Genomic DNA, 15,823 nt, shown 5'->3' on the forward strand with positions numbered 1-15,823 from the left:
AGAAAAACCCAAGGGTTGTTTGAAAAGAATTAGATGGTACTACTGCTTATAATTAAGACTTAATTTAATTTGTCTACAGCCTTGCAAAATTTTTCCTGTAAGGAGCCTGCTTCAAGCTGATTCTGTGTTTGTGCATGTTTGATTTTCACCTGAAATAGTCCAGTCATTTCCCAGAGTGAGATTACAAGAAGCAGCCTGTTTTGTACCTTTTAACGTTTTCTTTATAATTGCTTCATTAAGAAACCGTGGTTCCTTCGTGTTTTAGTGCAGGATAGTTAATTTGAAGACTGTGGGAGATGGATAATCTGCTACTTCCTCTATTAGCATGTTTCAGAGGTAAACTACGCTCCCCATTAAAATATTCTGCCTGTTTAATAATGTGAATATGTCAGGCTTTAGCTTTCAGCTTTTAGTTCTTGTTGCAGTTTTCACTGCCGGTTTGAAAACCTACTTAATACCTGGATTAGTATTTTTCCCTCATGGAGATAATTATACTGTGTAATCATTTCTCCTCTCAGTCTTCTTTTGTCATACGTTAAAGAGATTGAGGTCTTAAAGTCTCTCTCTCACTCTTGGAGGCATTTTTTGCGGTTTTCTACTATTTTTTTGAACCCTTGGACCATCTCCAAATTATGCACTGCGAACGACAGTGCAATGCTTTCACTGCATCTCGTTGTATAAAAGGAAGAGTGGTCCTCGTGATTTTTTTTTACTATCCGTTGCATGAATTTATTCTGAAATGTTTTCTGCTCTCACTTCAGTTTGAGATCTGTTCCCCCCAAACAGGGGCTGTCCCTGGTCTTCATCGGCAGCCACACGAACAACTTGCCTTTTCCGCGAGGTGCAGTACTTCCATGCAGGCTGTAGATGCAGCTCTCATCTGTGTTGGACCCACTCCTCTCTGCCAGTCTTTATGCATTCAGAGCTCTGAACTGAGCCATTCAGTCAAGACATGAAATGTTTCATTAAGAACTTCAGGACGGAGCTGATGTGTCTGGGTTTTGGCTTTTGGGGCTTCATTTGGTTGGGTTTTGTTTTTTTTTCTCCACGGAATTGTATTAATTTTTCATTGTTTTGGAAGTGTAACCCAAACCGTCTTCTGAACATGTATGAACACAAGATGTTTGAAGCAGAATCTGCAAAGGCAGGACGATGGAGTGAGCATACAGGAAACAGAAACATCAGTCTTCTTTCTGCACACGACCTTCATGCATCTTCTTTTTTGGGTAGGGTGCAGGCTGGGGACTCAAGGGGAGTACACAAAACCACTAGGAGATTTCCTTTTGTAAAAAATCATTTCTGCATTATAGTGAAGTCAAGGCTTTCAAGTGTCGAATGGGAAACTAAAAATTTGTCAGTAATTATTCCAACAATGTTACAACAATTCCAGAAAACCAGTATATATAATATACCTGGCAGTCGTCTTTAAAGCTTTGTTTGACTTTACATATGTCAGCCATGATTACAGACTTCAAAAGGCCTAATGAAATTTGATAACTGAGCACATTTTCCACCAGCATATTTGCATAAACATATCGCAACACGTTTACTTATCATGTCTATTTGGTTTTGGTTTTGTGTGTCACTTTTGAGCAGGATGACCTAACCATCCATCAAGAATACTAAAGTATAACTTTATAGTTATATAACTTAATAGTTTGAACTTGATTGTGGTACTGATTTAATATTTGAAGAAGGATGAGAAGACAGTAAACATTGTGGGCAGAAATCAGCTCCTTTTCAGAGAGAAGCTTTAATGTAGTTTTGTGGCAAAATGAACCACAGATGTATACGGGTTCATGCATTTTAGATATAGGAAATTATTATTCAAACTAAGGGGAGTAAAATCACTTATAGGTTATACGTTCCTTAGGAAACAGTTCTATCATTTCCATTTCAATCTCCTATAAAAAAAATAAATTCCTAGAATAATTTCTGAATGGCCGAAGGCAGATGGAAATACTTTAGTCTTTTGCCAAACAAAACTAGTTCACAGTAGAGTCACCTGCAGTGTTTTGTAAACTAATATTTTTTTGCAAAGCAGGATTGGTGCTGTAGAAAAATTCCCACCCCCCCCCCCAATTTCTAGAGAGAAAATCTTTTTCTGTCCTGTATTACTCAAAAGCAAAAATGCCTTTAACATGAGAGCCAACATGAATTTATGTAATCAGACAGTTTACCATGAAGTATTCAAAACCAGAATAACATGACAAATTACAGCTTAGCTGATCCTCTTGGAGCTTCAAAATGACATAATTAAATGTTTATCCTGTTCCATGTGGTCTGTTAGCAAACATATTTCCATTGGGTACGGACCTTGCCTTTTCTCAGAAATAAATAGTTGTCTAGCAGTGGGAGACATTTAATAACAAATGTAAATAAGTGACTAGAAGAAGCCTTCTTTCTCCAGATTGTAGCTTTCATTTATGCTTTGGGAAAAAAAAGTGATACGGAATAATCACATGCACAAAACCTTCTTGTATGCAGGCAGTTACTGCTTGTTTCGATATTGGTAGTTTTGAATTAATGCCCATGAGATGTGGATTCTGATAAAGGACGATGGCCTGAATTTTGTTCTCGACTATTGTCTAACATGAGTGACTACATTAAAGCGATTGAAGCTACTGCAGATTTACATCAGCATTAAAAGAAAGTGGAATCTTTCTTAAAGTAATGTAATGAGTTCCTTCATCCCGCTTAATCCTGTTTCACTGCAGCAGCCTATTACAGCTCTCACGCTGTTAATTACTTAGTGAAGCATACTTAACTTCAATTGCTCCTCAGAGCCCCACTCCCTGATTCCAAATGACTTTGTGTGAAGTGGAGATCTTTTCCGATTAACAACAACAAACAAGAAATTATACTGTATCTACTTTCATTACTGCCTTAGACTATTAGCTGTTTCTTTCAAATTTGAACTTCTATTTGTTTACAGATTTCTTTTTTTTCTGGAAAACTATTGTAGGACTTCATTCTTTGTGTGAGTAAAAGTCAACTTCATTTTTTTTTTTTCTGAAATGTCTTACAGAATATGGGTAAAACGGTTGTAACTCAGCCTTAAAAATATTGCAAGTTTTTTGTTGTTGTTTTTTTTACTTTTAGATAAGATATATATTCATTAGTACAACTTTGTATAGTATAATTACATCTATTTCTAACATTTTAAATCATTGTGAAATAGCCACAATTTACTATAATAGCGCAAGCTAAGGATTTGAAAGGCTTATTATTTTTTCAAAGTGCACTTGAGTTTTGCTGTTTTGCCATCCTGTTTTTACTGTTAGTTCTGCCCTGTTTATGAGACTTCTCAATTTCTTACTATAAACCAGAAACAATCTGTCTTCTTCGTCCGAACATCCTCCTTTGGGATTTGAGTCCACTGACAAGGAAAAACATTACCGTTTTCAGACCTCTCAGAAATATCAGGGCTTGAGGTTGAGATGGGAGCGACAGTAAAGCAGAAAAAAAGGCACCCGTGGTTCACATCCTCCGCAACAGCCTTTTTCATTTAGCCTGTCCCTTCTGTGTGCTCCCAGGGCCGCTCTCGAAGCTGCCACCCTTTCGCCTTTTTGCCTCTACGGCGTTGCTCCAGGCTGACCAGGACGGCGATCGCTGCTGCAAGAAGCTAATGCCTCTCCCCGTCTTCTGCCTGGCAGAGCTCAAGCCAGACAGACAGGCTGCCACTGCCAAAGGCTACCTGCAAGCCCAGAGCCAGCAAAAACGTTCACAGTTTATAGACAACCCTTTTCTCCTCGCCCACGTTCCACCATCTGACCGAGTAATGGTCCCCGCTGTGTAAATGACCATTCCTTTTCCCTGCTGATTGATCTTTAGGCTCCCTGCACAGCCGTAATCCGCCTGCATTTTCCTTCAGAGCTGACATGGAAATATCGAGGAATATTATCCTGACAGCTGATCCCTGAGAGGCTTTCTTAGGAAAACCCTTTTTATCGATGAGTCCTCATTAATAATTATATTTGGGCAACCATGATTTAGCCATTTTACAACCCGTCTAATATGAATAGTGATTCCTGTAGTGATTTTTGCTTTAAATGCTGTGCATGACTGAACAGAAATCTTCAGGGGCAAAGCTTGTTTTTATAGCTATACTTAACATTAGTACTAATAAGAACATAATGAAATTCAATGCAGATTGAAATTGGACACAATCAATGTGTTGTGATGACAGTCTAAGGGAATTCCTCAGTGTCCTTTTTGTCATGGAGTCAGTCCCTGAAATCAGATTTGTTGACCCTAGAGGCAGGCACCGATGTATAAAATTTGTGACCATGGGATTCTATCTTTTTATAAGAAAGTCCCCACCCAAAAATGCTGTGCTCTGTATACAACACAAATGTAATTTCATCATGCACGCCAAAGGTTAAAGTGAAGGCTAATCCATTTTTGTGACAAATCTTCACAATGGTGTCACATCCTGATCCAAAGTGAATCATGCCACTCATTTGGATTTACCCCCAAGATCAAAATGAACTAACAACCAGAGTCAATCACAGAGTTTGCAACAGTGATGGGGTTGGCAAAAAAAGACCGTCTTTTTTTTGGCCTGAAACTCTTCAAATACATATTCCAAAGAGCCTAAAATTGAAGAAACCCCATCGTAGTGTTTTTCATAGTGTATATCGCCAACGTTATCACGTGACGGAAAATGAAGGCAAGCTTTCATGTACACAAGAGCCTCTGTGCCCAAACCCCCAAGATTTTTTCCAAATATGAGTTGGCCTAACAAGGAGTGATGATTACAGATCTTGCCATGCTGATGTCGTTAGACCATCATAGCTACCGTAACACCAAAATACTGTGTGTGCTGTTTGTAAAGAAAGGTTGTATAGCTAGCCTTTGTCCTTCAGTAACTGGCAATCATCAACAAATGTACCCCTCTTTTTCTCAACACCTTGCCACCAGTTTTCTAAGTTCTCGAGAATTTTTTATGATGCTTCTCTCTGAGAATCAGTGAGCCTGACAATGGAACCCTCTTGCTTTTTGCTATTAATTTTCATTAAATAAATTATGAAAGTCTTCAAGGTTTAATGCAACAGATGATGAGGCAATTAGCATAGACTGAAACAAACAGTAAAACACTGTCTTTGGAATAAACAGCATCCTGATGAATAATACTATGGCACTTTCTCCAGAAGTTTTCAGTAAAGCAGCAAAATCATTGCGCATATCAGTAGTGGCACATACCTTCTCTGTGCAAGAACCGATTCATCTGCATCAATAATCTAATATTTTCACCTATTGTCATAGATTCAGCATATTTCAGTACCCTGATGGGATTCCTTCCACTTGTAGGGGATGACAAAAATATTGTTGAGGGTTCATCTGGAGAGGGAGTTGACTCAACTTACAGCAACCTTTTAAAGTTTGCAGTCTTTTTCTGGTATAGGCATTGCTCCCTTCTTAGTGGTGTCAGTGTAGAAAGCCCTTGTCCATCCCTCTTGCGTGGCTGGGAGTACTGCTGTTATTCCAAAATTAGGCCCAGGGAAGTATGGTCCCATGCGCTACCCAGCTACAACTGTAATTTTCTGGTCATTTTTGTGATATGATTCTTTCTCCCTGGGTAGGCTTTGCCATCTTTCTAGCCTCGTAAAACATATTTGGATTTCTTTTTTGGGCTTCTGGTCCCTCAGACTGCTGGAGTAGGTTGACAAAATATTTATTTTGCTCACAGATCAGTCAGCAAGCTCTGTGGCTTCCTTCACCAAGGTAGGTTAGATAACCACTCTGGAAGCTGATATCAAGGGGAGTGGGTATTCCTGAACCTTTCTAGATACATTGTCAAGGATTGAAAAAAATGCCCTTGTTTCAATCTCTGCCTAGCTCAAGTTTAGTAATATTTTGTTCTTATCTTAGACATAAGGTTGAATGAGCAAAAGCATCCTGAGAAGCTGAGACAGCAAGGAAACTCTTCACCCACATAGCTAACTGCAGTAACACCACGTACTTCCCTCTAGGAACATTTTTTTTTTTAACAAAAGAGGCATGAAGAGACAGGAATAGCCTGCTGTCATATCAGTCAAAACCTTAAATTGAGACGCAAAACAATCATTTCTAAAACTTGGGCTGGGGCAGAGTGCCTAATGTATAGTAATACAATAGGTATAAACATAGAAGTTAGGCTTTTTTAGTAAGGTTTGATATTTATGAATTCATGATTGGAATTGTTAATTTGAACATTTGAGTAGAGCAGGATAATTAAGATCTATGGCAGTAGCTGAGCACTTATGTTTCAATATAAGATCATCAAGGATTATGTTTAGTTACGTATCTCTGCTTCTATTGCCCTTGGTTTGCCTCAGGAAATGGAACCTTATGAACAATTTTAATGAACAAACAAACAAAGAATCCAATCTAGGTCAAATGACATTTGTTTTGGGTTCAGTATTTCTCAGGTTAAATTCAGGCAGTGGTGTTTATTGCAACAGAGAATTGATTGGGTCATGTAGGGCACAGAGTACAAATAGCAGTGTCATTCACCAATAGGTACCACAATTTCCTCCAACATGTACTGAACTCCTACCGGTCCTTCCAGCACCGGTGGAAGAGAAACAGTAGAGACTATCAGTAAAACACACTTCGTTTTCATTTCTATATCTTAAATAAGCCTCGAGGCTAAGGCTCAAATGAGTGACAGCCTGGCTTATGTTGTTTTAGTCTACAAAAGTGTTTTATCAAATCGGTAGTGCTGTGTGTCACTCATATGTGACCTCTGTATGGAAAATGTTTACACGATATTATTAACTGTTTTGCTCCAGGGTTTCCTCATGAATCTGCGATATTCTCTGCATTAACAACATGAATAGCTGTTATATGTCTGTAACCAAGCTTCCCAGATCTCCAACCAACTTTCCTGAAACTGTTGTTTGAAATTGCACTCCCACCCATGCCTAGAGTCTTATCAAGCACCTTTATTCAGATATTTTTTGAAAAAGTTATTATAAAATTTAAACTTGGGATTTCTGTGTTGCTTGATGGACTTTCAGCAACTGTATAAATCATCAGTTCCCAGTTCAGTCTCCCCTACCTGAGAGTATATAAAATAAAAAGCAATGACATGATTATCCAACACAGTGGTATAAATATGATATTCCATGGTTTATTAGTGTTAAAGATATTTATTTTTCACAAAAGAGATGCATCATTTCCCCAAACAAATTCTTTATGGTGCCCACTTTTTCTAGGAAAAAGATTTTTCTATCAATCAAGTCACTTTCGAGGTCCTTTTCAGACACATACATTCCCCCTCTCCTTTTACAACACCACATACACCACCTCTTTGCTCTAAGTTATGTTTTTCTCTCCATCTTTCTTTTCTGTCTTATGAGACTTGTTTTACTTTGGCAAGGTTATTTCTCCAGATCCAGAAATAACAGTTTCATGAGTGACTTGTGATCTACTCTTCCCCACCCCAGGAAGGACTTGTATTTGAAAGCTATACTTGATCCTTCAAACCCTTAAAGAGGAAACAAGGTGTTTTGAGCAGAGACTTGCTCTTCAGCTGCCTTATATTTTTAAGTAAAACAGACCCTGCAGCCTTGCAGTTGGGTAATGGAGCCGAAATATGTTCATGTAGACTGGGGTGGTTTTACTATTGTCACCTGTTTTGCTCATTATCTTTTATGATCCTGACCTACAACTCAGTTTTATCAGTGAAACTGTGTTCCCACTAATTGTGCTTTGTGGGAGGCAACACACTGTTGTTCCTCAAACAACAAACTGCTCCTTATAGTGGCATGCTTTGCCCCAGAGCTCCAAGGCTCTGGTCCCTCACTGGCTCGTGCTGCATACATGCTAGAATAGTAGCATCCCTGTCTGTGGCGCACCGTGTAAGTCCCTCTCATGGGAAACTCAGACAAGTTTGAAAGAACAGTTCACTGAACTATTTCTGCACCCTACAGAAAACAGAGACACAGATGCAGAAAATTGTTAAGAATGCTCCTCCAGCACCATCTCAGTTAATCATTTGCATCTTCCTTTGACAAACTCCCATAACGACCTCACAAACATGCCCCAGCGTATTTCCGACATACTTTCCACTACCTGGTATAAGGATGCAACCATGATAGCATGTCAGTAACTTCTTATGGTTTTAGGTACTTGGCTCATTTTCAGTTTCTGCCTTTATGTTAAACCCATGAAATAACACCTGGGGTCATAGGGTCATCTAAAGAAACCAGGACTATCACCGTCATCTGGTTAAGTGACCAGGTCAAGTAAAGGAAGGAGTACTTCATGCTTCACAGTCCTGCAGGTTTGACGCCAGTGCTCTGTACTAAGGTTTGGAGGAGCCTGACCTATATTTTGATCCTCTTGGCCCCTGAAGGAGGAGACAAGGATGGAGAGGAAAAGCTGTCTTCTGGGGGTGCAAATCAACCTGCTTTTCCTGCAATCATGTTTGGAGTGATTGGAGGGACACTTGGAGTGAGGCAATGCCTCTGGTGCACTTTATCCTTTGTCAAGACTTCATTCACACTTATAGAAGACCCTTTCTCCCCATTGACCCCCACTCATCCCCATCCAGGAATGAAGAAGGTGTTGATGTAGACTCCTACCACCTGACAACCCTGAATCATTGGAAGGATGCTTCCACGTAGCAATTAGCTACATCATTGCTCAGGATTCTGCTAATCAAAAAGCTTATTAAAAAGCCACTCCCCTCCCAGATGGACCTAGATGGTCAGCCAGGTGCCACCGCACACAAACACACACATCTCCTCACCTCAGTCTTCCAACACAGACCAAATGCCTGAGCACTACTTTCATTCTTGTAGTTGTAAGACTACAAACTCATGCAGACAGAGTGTAGATATATGCTGAGAACTTCTGCACTGCTCAAGTCATGAACTTGGGCAATTTCTTTTTGTCTTACCAAATTCCATTCAGACTTGGCAGAGGTATGAAATGATGCAAAAATAATTTTTCCTAGCTTGTTTTCCCCGGGGAAATGAAGGATGTCAGGCTAAATCAATAAATTCACATGCCAAAATGATTCAAAGAATAGTTCTGGCTTGCTGTGCACAAGCTGGGAAATGCCCAATTTACAGTTACTGTTTAGCTTTCATTTCAGCTCTCTTGCACTTCTGACCTGTACAGTATATGACATGGGAGTCATTCAGGAGAAGTTGCACATACTGACATATAGTAAATCCGCTTTATTTGTCTCTGGGATAATTCACCACTATTGCCGTACTCTTTGGTGCAGAGAGTCTCTGCCACAACCCTTCTGATTTGTACATAAGACACTTTGGATTATTTGTTACTTGTTAAAGCAGAGCTTGTCATTACAAATGTGCACACATACTAAATAAAAATGGAATTTCCTCCCGATGAATCCTTGGTTGTTAGAAGACCAATATGTCAGCTTAAACACGGGTTACAGGCTGCAGAGATGTTGTGGATTTAAAGCCCCCACGTCAGTGGCCACTTTAAGTCAGATGGGAAGCAATCAGTGAGGCTGATACGGGCTAAAGACTTCACCTTTTAACAGCAACAATGATGAGTGGAAAGGCTTATCTAAGCCTTGCACTGAGCAAGAAATCGGAAGCTGCACAGGAGATACCTACAGATAAGCAATCTGATATATGAAAGAATCTAGTGTGCTGAACACGTCCTTTAGTTGTCTGCTGAGAAGTCAGGGAAGCGTTCTGAAGCCATACTTGGTGCAAAACCAAGTAATGTTTTGAGCTGATTGGAAAAAAATGCATACAGCACTGAGCGGTCATGTGGAGACTTGCTTATTTGGGACTTTGGCAAAGCCTGCGTGGGCTGGCCAGTTCTGCCAGCAAGTTTCCTTGTCCTTCTCCTGGCACCTTGGACTTTCACCGCAGCAGATGAATCTCTGCTGAAGCGAGGCCCCGGTGGGCTCAGAGCACTGCCGGTGGAGGAGGTTCAAGGTTGGAAATGTTGCTTTCAACCCTCCATGAATCCAACCTTGGGAACATTTATGGTGCAGAGAAGACAGGTCTTGTTTATCAAATGCCAGCTAGTAGCAAGCTGCCGCTGAGAGATGAGGAACACACTGCTGCCCGTAGCGTTTGTTGTTAGGCTTGTGAGGTTGCAGTTTGGGACAGCCTATGTTTCTTATGTACGTTCTGTTAGACAGGGAGGGGGGACCACTGATGTCCTGAGGACAGTGAGCCTGAGCAGGTGGAGAGAGGAGCAGGGTGAGGCAGGCAGCAGCCCTGAGGGAAGGACCTTCCCTGCAAGGCTTCAGGGAGCAAGAGACCTGTTTAAATACTTGTATCTCAGAATTTACGTCATTCAGTTAATAAGCTTTCTCTACCCGACAAGTTACTTTGCATCAATATTTGATGCTGAGTTCTAATAAATCCCGCTTTAAAAGCTGGAGGCAGATGGTATCTTCTGGTTTTCTCACTTCAGAGATATGTGGAGCAGTTCCACCTCAAGGCTCTAGTTGATTTGGTCCCGCCATCAGTACTGAGCACCGCAAACTACCTCAGACTGCAGCGGGTGAAATTGTCAAGTGAGACCGCCCATCTGGGTAGGACTGATGAATGAAAACAATTTGGGACCTGCAGAGGGAAGGTTTTGCGCTTGGAAAAATTAAAAGCTAACTGCCTGCCCATCTCTTACGCTGAAAATACAGAGACCCAGACTGGCAGTGCTGTCTGCAGGGTGTTTGTCTGGCGCTCAGATGCTCCAATGCCTTCTCAGGAAGTAAGAGTGTCACTGGGGTTAATGGTGCAGCTTCTACGGCAAATGTTAGTGCTTGAATTTGTTTTCTTATCACCTCACACTGCAGCCAGTGGGCAGGGACTACTGCTGTTTGCCGGGAAGAAAGATCTTGTCAGCCAGTGGCGATGAAGAATGTTTTAAGTGAGATGTTCCAGCTGTGGCAAACTAACTCAGAAGCAAGCTCGGAGTTTGGCGCGAGCGTAACTGCCAACAGTTTGCATCCTGCTGGATTCACCCAAGAGGATGAAGTATCACCATGGATACATCACACACAGAGTTTATGTGCAGCTTTGAGAATTAGGCATCAATTCTTAAACCAGGTTATTATGTCAATAAGCATTTTTTTTTGCTATTGAAATAGTGTTTCTGATGGGAATACACTTGCAGCAGTCCAGCAAAACAGGATGGTGGCAGTTGCAACAGCCAAGCAAACTGATGCTTGCAAACACTGGATACTTTCCAGCTTTTCTTGGACCAGCAAGGCACAGCTCATCAAATCTTTCACTTTGTGCTATTATCTTGTATTTTGGTGATAAGCGCACGTAAGAAAGAATGTTGATTTTTTGCTATAATATATTGTGTGTTAAGCATTTATTCTGTAAAATTTTCACTTGTTAATGGTAGTTTTGGAATCATTAGAACTACAAAAGAACTATGGATTTCAAAAGCATCACTTCCAGAATGTTGAAAATTGATAATTTCTGAAAATTAGTCACTTATGGATAGAAAGCCAAATTTCCCAATCCTTTTCGAGGGATACAATTGTAGCCGTAATTAAAGATCATGACATAATGCATACACTGACATAGGTTCTCCCTTGGAAATGTTTGGCATTCAGTCACCACTGCCTGATAATGTCAAAACTATCATGACAACAAAACTATGACTACTGGGTATGGTGATGCTTAATAGTTTTTATCTTAAGAGGGTTAAAAGGAATGTTATGAAGCAATGGAAGGGCGCTTCCATTGAGAGAAGACTCTCACCTGAACATAAAATGTCTTCTACAGATGAAACAAACAATTTCTAGTGAAAAAACAGAAAAATACTCCACTTAAGTATGTTAAGAAGTACTGTGTTTCAGGTTTGGAGTTTTATTTATTTGTGTCGAAATGCAGGATGAATTTGGGTACCTAATGCAATGATTTATGATAGAGTTTGCAATTACACTTTGTTTTTTTCCACAGGACCACTGCCTCATCTACAGCACCAGAGTGATCGCTCTAGCTGACTAAAACTGCCTTTTAAATATATTTTTATTAATCAATAGAAGGGCCCTGATTTTCCTTTTTGAATGCTGCCCAGATGGATGAAAACCTGGCTTGCCAAGGAAACAAGCTGTGGGTGTTACTGGTGTGTGTGCCCATTTCCCTGTTCTAGGCACAATTTTTTACTCCATGCAGCAACATTCAGTGATGTAAGTGGTCATCCTCTCTGGATATTGAGAGTTAAATGTCTTCTGCAGAATACCTCCACCAGTTTTATTTCAGGGGCATGGCTACAGAGCAGAAAAAAAAAAGTGTCAAAACATGGAGATGACCCAATTCTCCTCTGCTGCTTGTCACAGATCTGAGAAACGAGCTGACCTTCAGCCTGTAGGTCATAGCAGCTGCAAGTAGCCCTGAACGGATGGAATACAATGGGTAATTTTAAAATGTTTATTTTGAAAATATTCATGGCTGCAATTTATTGGTTTTTAAACATCTGTTCACTATTTTTCCTCTAATGAATTTTTAGACACAAGGAAAATTACCTAAAATTTCTATTTTTGCCTCTGTGCTGGGATGGCACCCAACACAAGTCCTTGCAGGCAGCTGCCCAAAGTAGAAAAAGAGGGTGTGCAAACCTGTTTACAGCTTGATTTATTTAACCATAAACACCAGCTCAGGACTGGGGGTGACTAAATAGCATGTTGGATAATGCTTTCTTTCAGAAATCTTAGATCCATACTAATGTATGGTTCCCAAGGAACAACTCCTCCTTAAGAGACCAAAGCAGGCAAAATATTCTTATTTCTAGTTCCTGAAAGACCTTGTACAGTCAAAGCCAGCCACCACACATTATACCAAACCTGAACTAGTTAATAGATTTAAAAAAAAAAAAAGGTAGACTGTATAAACAGCATTTCAGCATATTCACTTAATCTTAGCAAACACCAGGCCAAATTCCCTAGCATCTGAGGGAAAACAGGACACCTGCACAGGAGAGAAACACTGCCAGCCACGAGTATGTGATAATTCACATTTCTAGTTGGAACTTCTCAAACTGTGATTTCTGAAACAGTGCTTATATAAATGGAGAATGGAGAATAAAATTTATCAGTGTAATCATTAAAGAATACGTGTCTTCTGGCAGAATAAATTCTCTTAAAAGACAGACATCTTCTCCAATAAGTCACAAGCCTCTCACGACCTTTTCTCCTGTGTCAGTACTGTTCCTCATCTACAAGCGAGGCCTCTGCGCCTAAATAAAAGGAGTCTGAAACATCAGCTGAGAAAGGAACGGGAGGAAGATTTCCTTGAAATCTTTTTCTTATTCAAACCATTCAGCCTTTTGGCAATACCTACCAGAAAACTCCCCAAAGCAACACTCACCCCCAAAAAACTGTTACCGAAAAAGGGAACTATAAAATATTGTGTCTGGTACAGTCTGGGGAATTGCCCAGGTCTGTGCTGCTTCTGCTTTATCTACTTTCTCTGTCCTGGAAATCTTCTCCTTGGTAATTGTTTGCCTCCTCCCTTTTAGAAACATGCTATACATACAGTTTTTATGTGTATTGAAGCCCCTTGTGTCTTCTGTCCATTTTTGAACGCACCAATTGTTTCCTACTGAAGAGCTTCAGTATGGACCTGGAGTAGCATATGGGTTGAGATAGACATGGTACGTGGTACACCTCTCTCGTGTAGAACGCACCGTAAGCCACTTGGTACCAACAGGGCTGATGGGTACACCGAAGGCATCACTTTTCATTGCCAGAATCATATCTGCTGTAAACACGACCTTTTCTTGCCTTTTATATCAGGCACTTTGCTACTGCACTCTTTTCAGAGCATTTCAGAGCAGTGGCTGCAAGTACAGGACACCTATGTGTGTGCTAAGGGGACAAAATTGACAATACAGCAGCGAGACTGTCTCCTTCTTAGCTCTCTGCAGAGTTGGCGGAGGGCGGAAAATATAGGCTGGAAATTTTATTGTAACACAAAGTACTGTGACTTGAACTTCTGCAGCCTTTCCTTTGCTCCTGGCAGTGCTCTTAAAACAATTTGCTTATTTTTCTAATGTGTGTCATGGGGACATGTAGAAGGCTATTGTGTGCCACACGCAAACCGCCTGCTTCCAAACTTGTGGTACTCAACACACGGGTTAAGCATTCACAGAAAACCCTCTGCGGGAGTGGAAATGTCAATCACAAAGTGGTGACAGTAATGATCTCTCAGAAATCGTTTTGTTCTTTGGAACAGAAGTTGTGGTGGTTCTTATTTTTTGGTCAGTGCTCCCATGTCTGGTTTAGCCACAGGATCCAAATAAAAGGCTGAATATATGTTCTTCTTTAATGGCTTTTCTGTGACTTTGCCTACTGTGCTCGCTCAGTCCCCAGTGCAAGGTCACAAAACTTAACTGCCGTAAGAGGACAGCTGAGGGCTGTGTGCTACACCGAGTCCAGAGGGAGCAAAGGGAGTAGGTGCCTACCTTAGGACGCACCCACATGAACAGTTTTGTTGCTTTGTATAAAGAAGTACCCGGTTGTTAGTGATACGGATGAGAGAGGTTGGCTTTTCATTTCTTTGAACGGGATTTGTTGTAGCTGAACCTGCTTTTGTGATCTGTTGGTGTTAAAATCTTCCAACTTTTTCTGAAATATAATTGACAAAGCCACAAATGAGTGACACAAGCCGGTTTTCCTGAAAGGAAATACCTGACCACTCATGGTACAACAGCAGAAGACATCTCTGTTAATATACATATAGTTAATATATAATATACAAATACATGCCTGGGTTTCCCATCCTCACTCCCAAGAGATACTGTACTATCAAACATGAAGAGAGGTCTTCACCTCCAGTAGCTGCACTTCCAGTGCTGAACTTTACATCTGTTTTAAACAGAAAATTAGGGAAGATAGATAGTCGTACCTGAACCGGATGTGAACACTCCTTTTATTTTTTCTTTAAAAAGATTATTACCTATTCTGTCTCCGTTAAGAGCACGGGGTACTCATAAGTGGAAGTAACGACCAAAATACTCAGATGGTAACTCACACTTTTAATGTTTGAAGTGTGCAGTGTAGGCAGTACGAGTTGTCTGATGCCCCCTCGTGAAAAACCTCTGACTTTAGGGGCTTGTCATCTTTCGGGGATTGTGTTAGCACTCTTCTCTGTGCCCAGTATAACCCCAAAGCAGAGAGTGGCCTCAGCTCCCTACTTCCATGGTGAGATGAAAGTTTGGAGCTAGCTGTGGGCGGGCACAGATGGTGACAGAGCAAAAGGCCAAGAAAAGGACACTGAGCGGGGAGTCATCCCCTGTGAGGGCATTCGTCTGCTGTATCCTCCACTGCCCTGTGTGTAGGGCTGCAGAGTATGGCCTGTAGTAATAATGCCAGTGGCCATGCTGCGTCGTTTTGTGGGATAAATCTGATAGACACATTGCGCTTGAGGGGGTGGCGGGGAATACAGATTGATTCTGTATTCTGATTGATTCTTGATACAGAGAGGTGGGTGCTGGTCTCTTCTCACAGGTAATTAATGACAGAACAAGAGGGAATGGCTTCAAGCTCCACCAGGGTAGGTTTAGACTGAACATTAGGAAAGAATTTTTCACAGAAAGAGTGGTCGGGCATTGGAATAGACTGCCCAGGGAGGTGGTTGAGTCACCATCCCTGGATGTGTTTAAGAGACGTTTAGATGTGGCGTTGGGGGATATGGTGTAGGGGAGAACTTTGTAGAGCAGGGTAGATGGTTGGACTCGATGATCCCAAGGGTCTCTTCCAACCTAGACAATTCTATGATTCTATGATTCTACATGGGGATGATCAGGACATTAACGTGGCACTTAAGTTTTCCCCAGCATAGCAAGGACGCACTCTTGATACGGTGGAGGGACCTCAGAG

This window comes from Vanellus vanellus (assembly GCF_965231255.1).
Source record: "Vanellus vanellus genome assembly, chromosome: 2".
Classification (NCBI taxonomy): Eukaryota; Metazoa; Chordata; class Aves; order Charadriiformes; family Charadriidae; genus Vanellus; species Vanellus vanellus.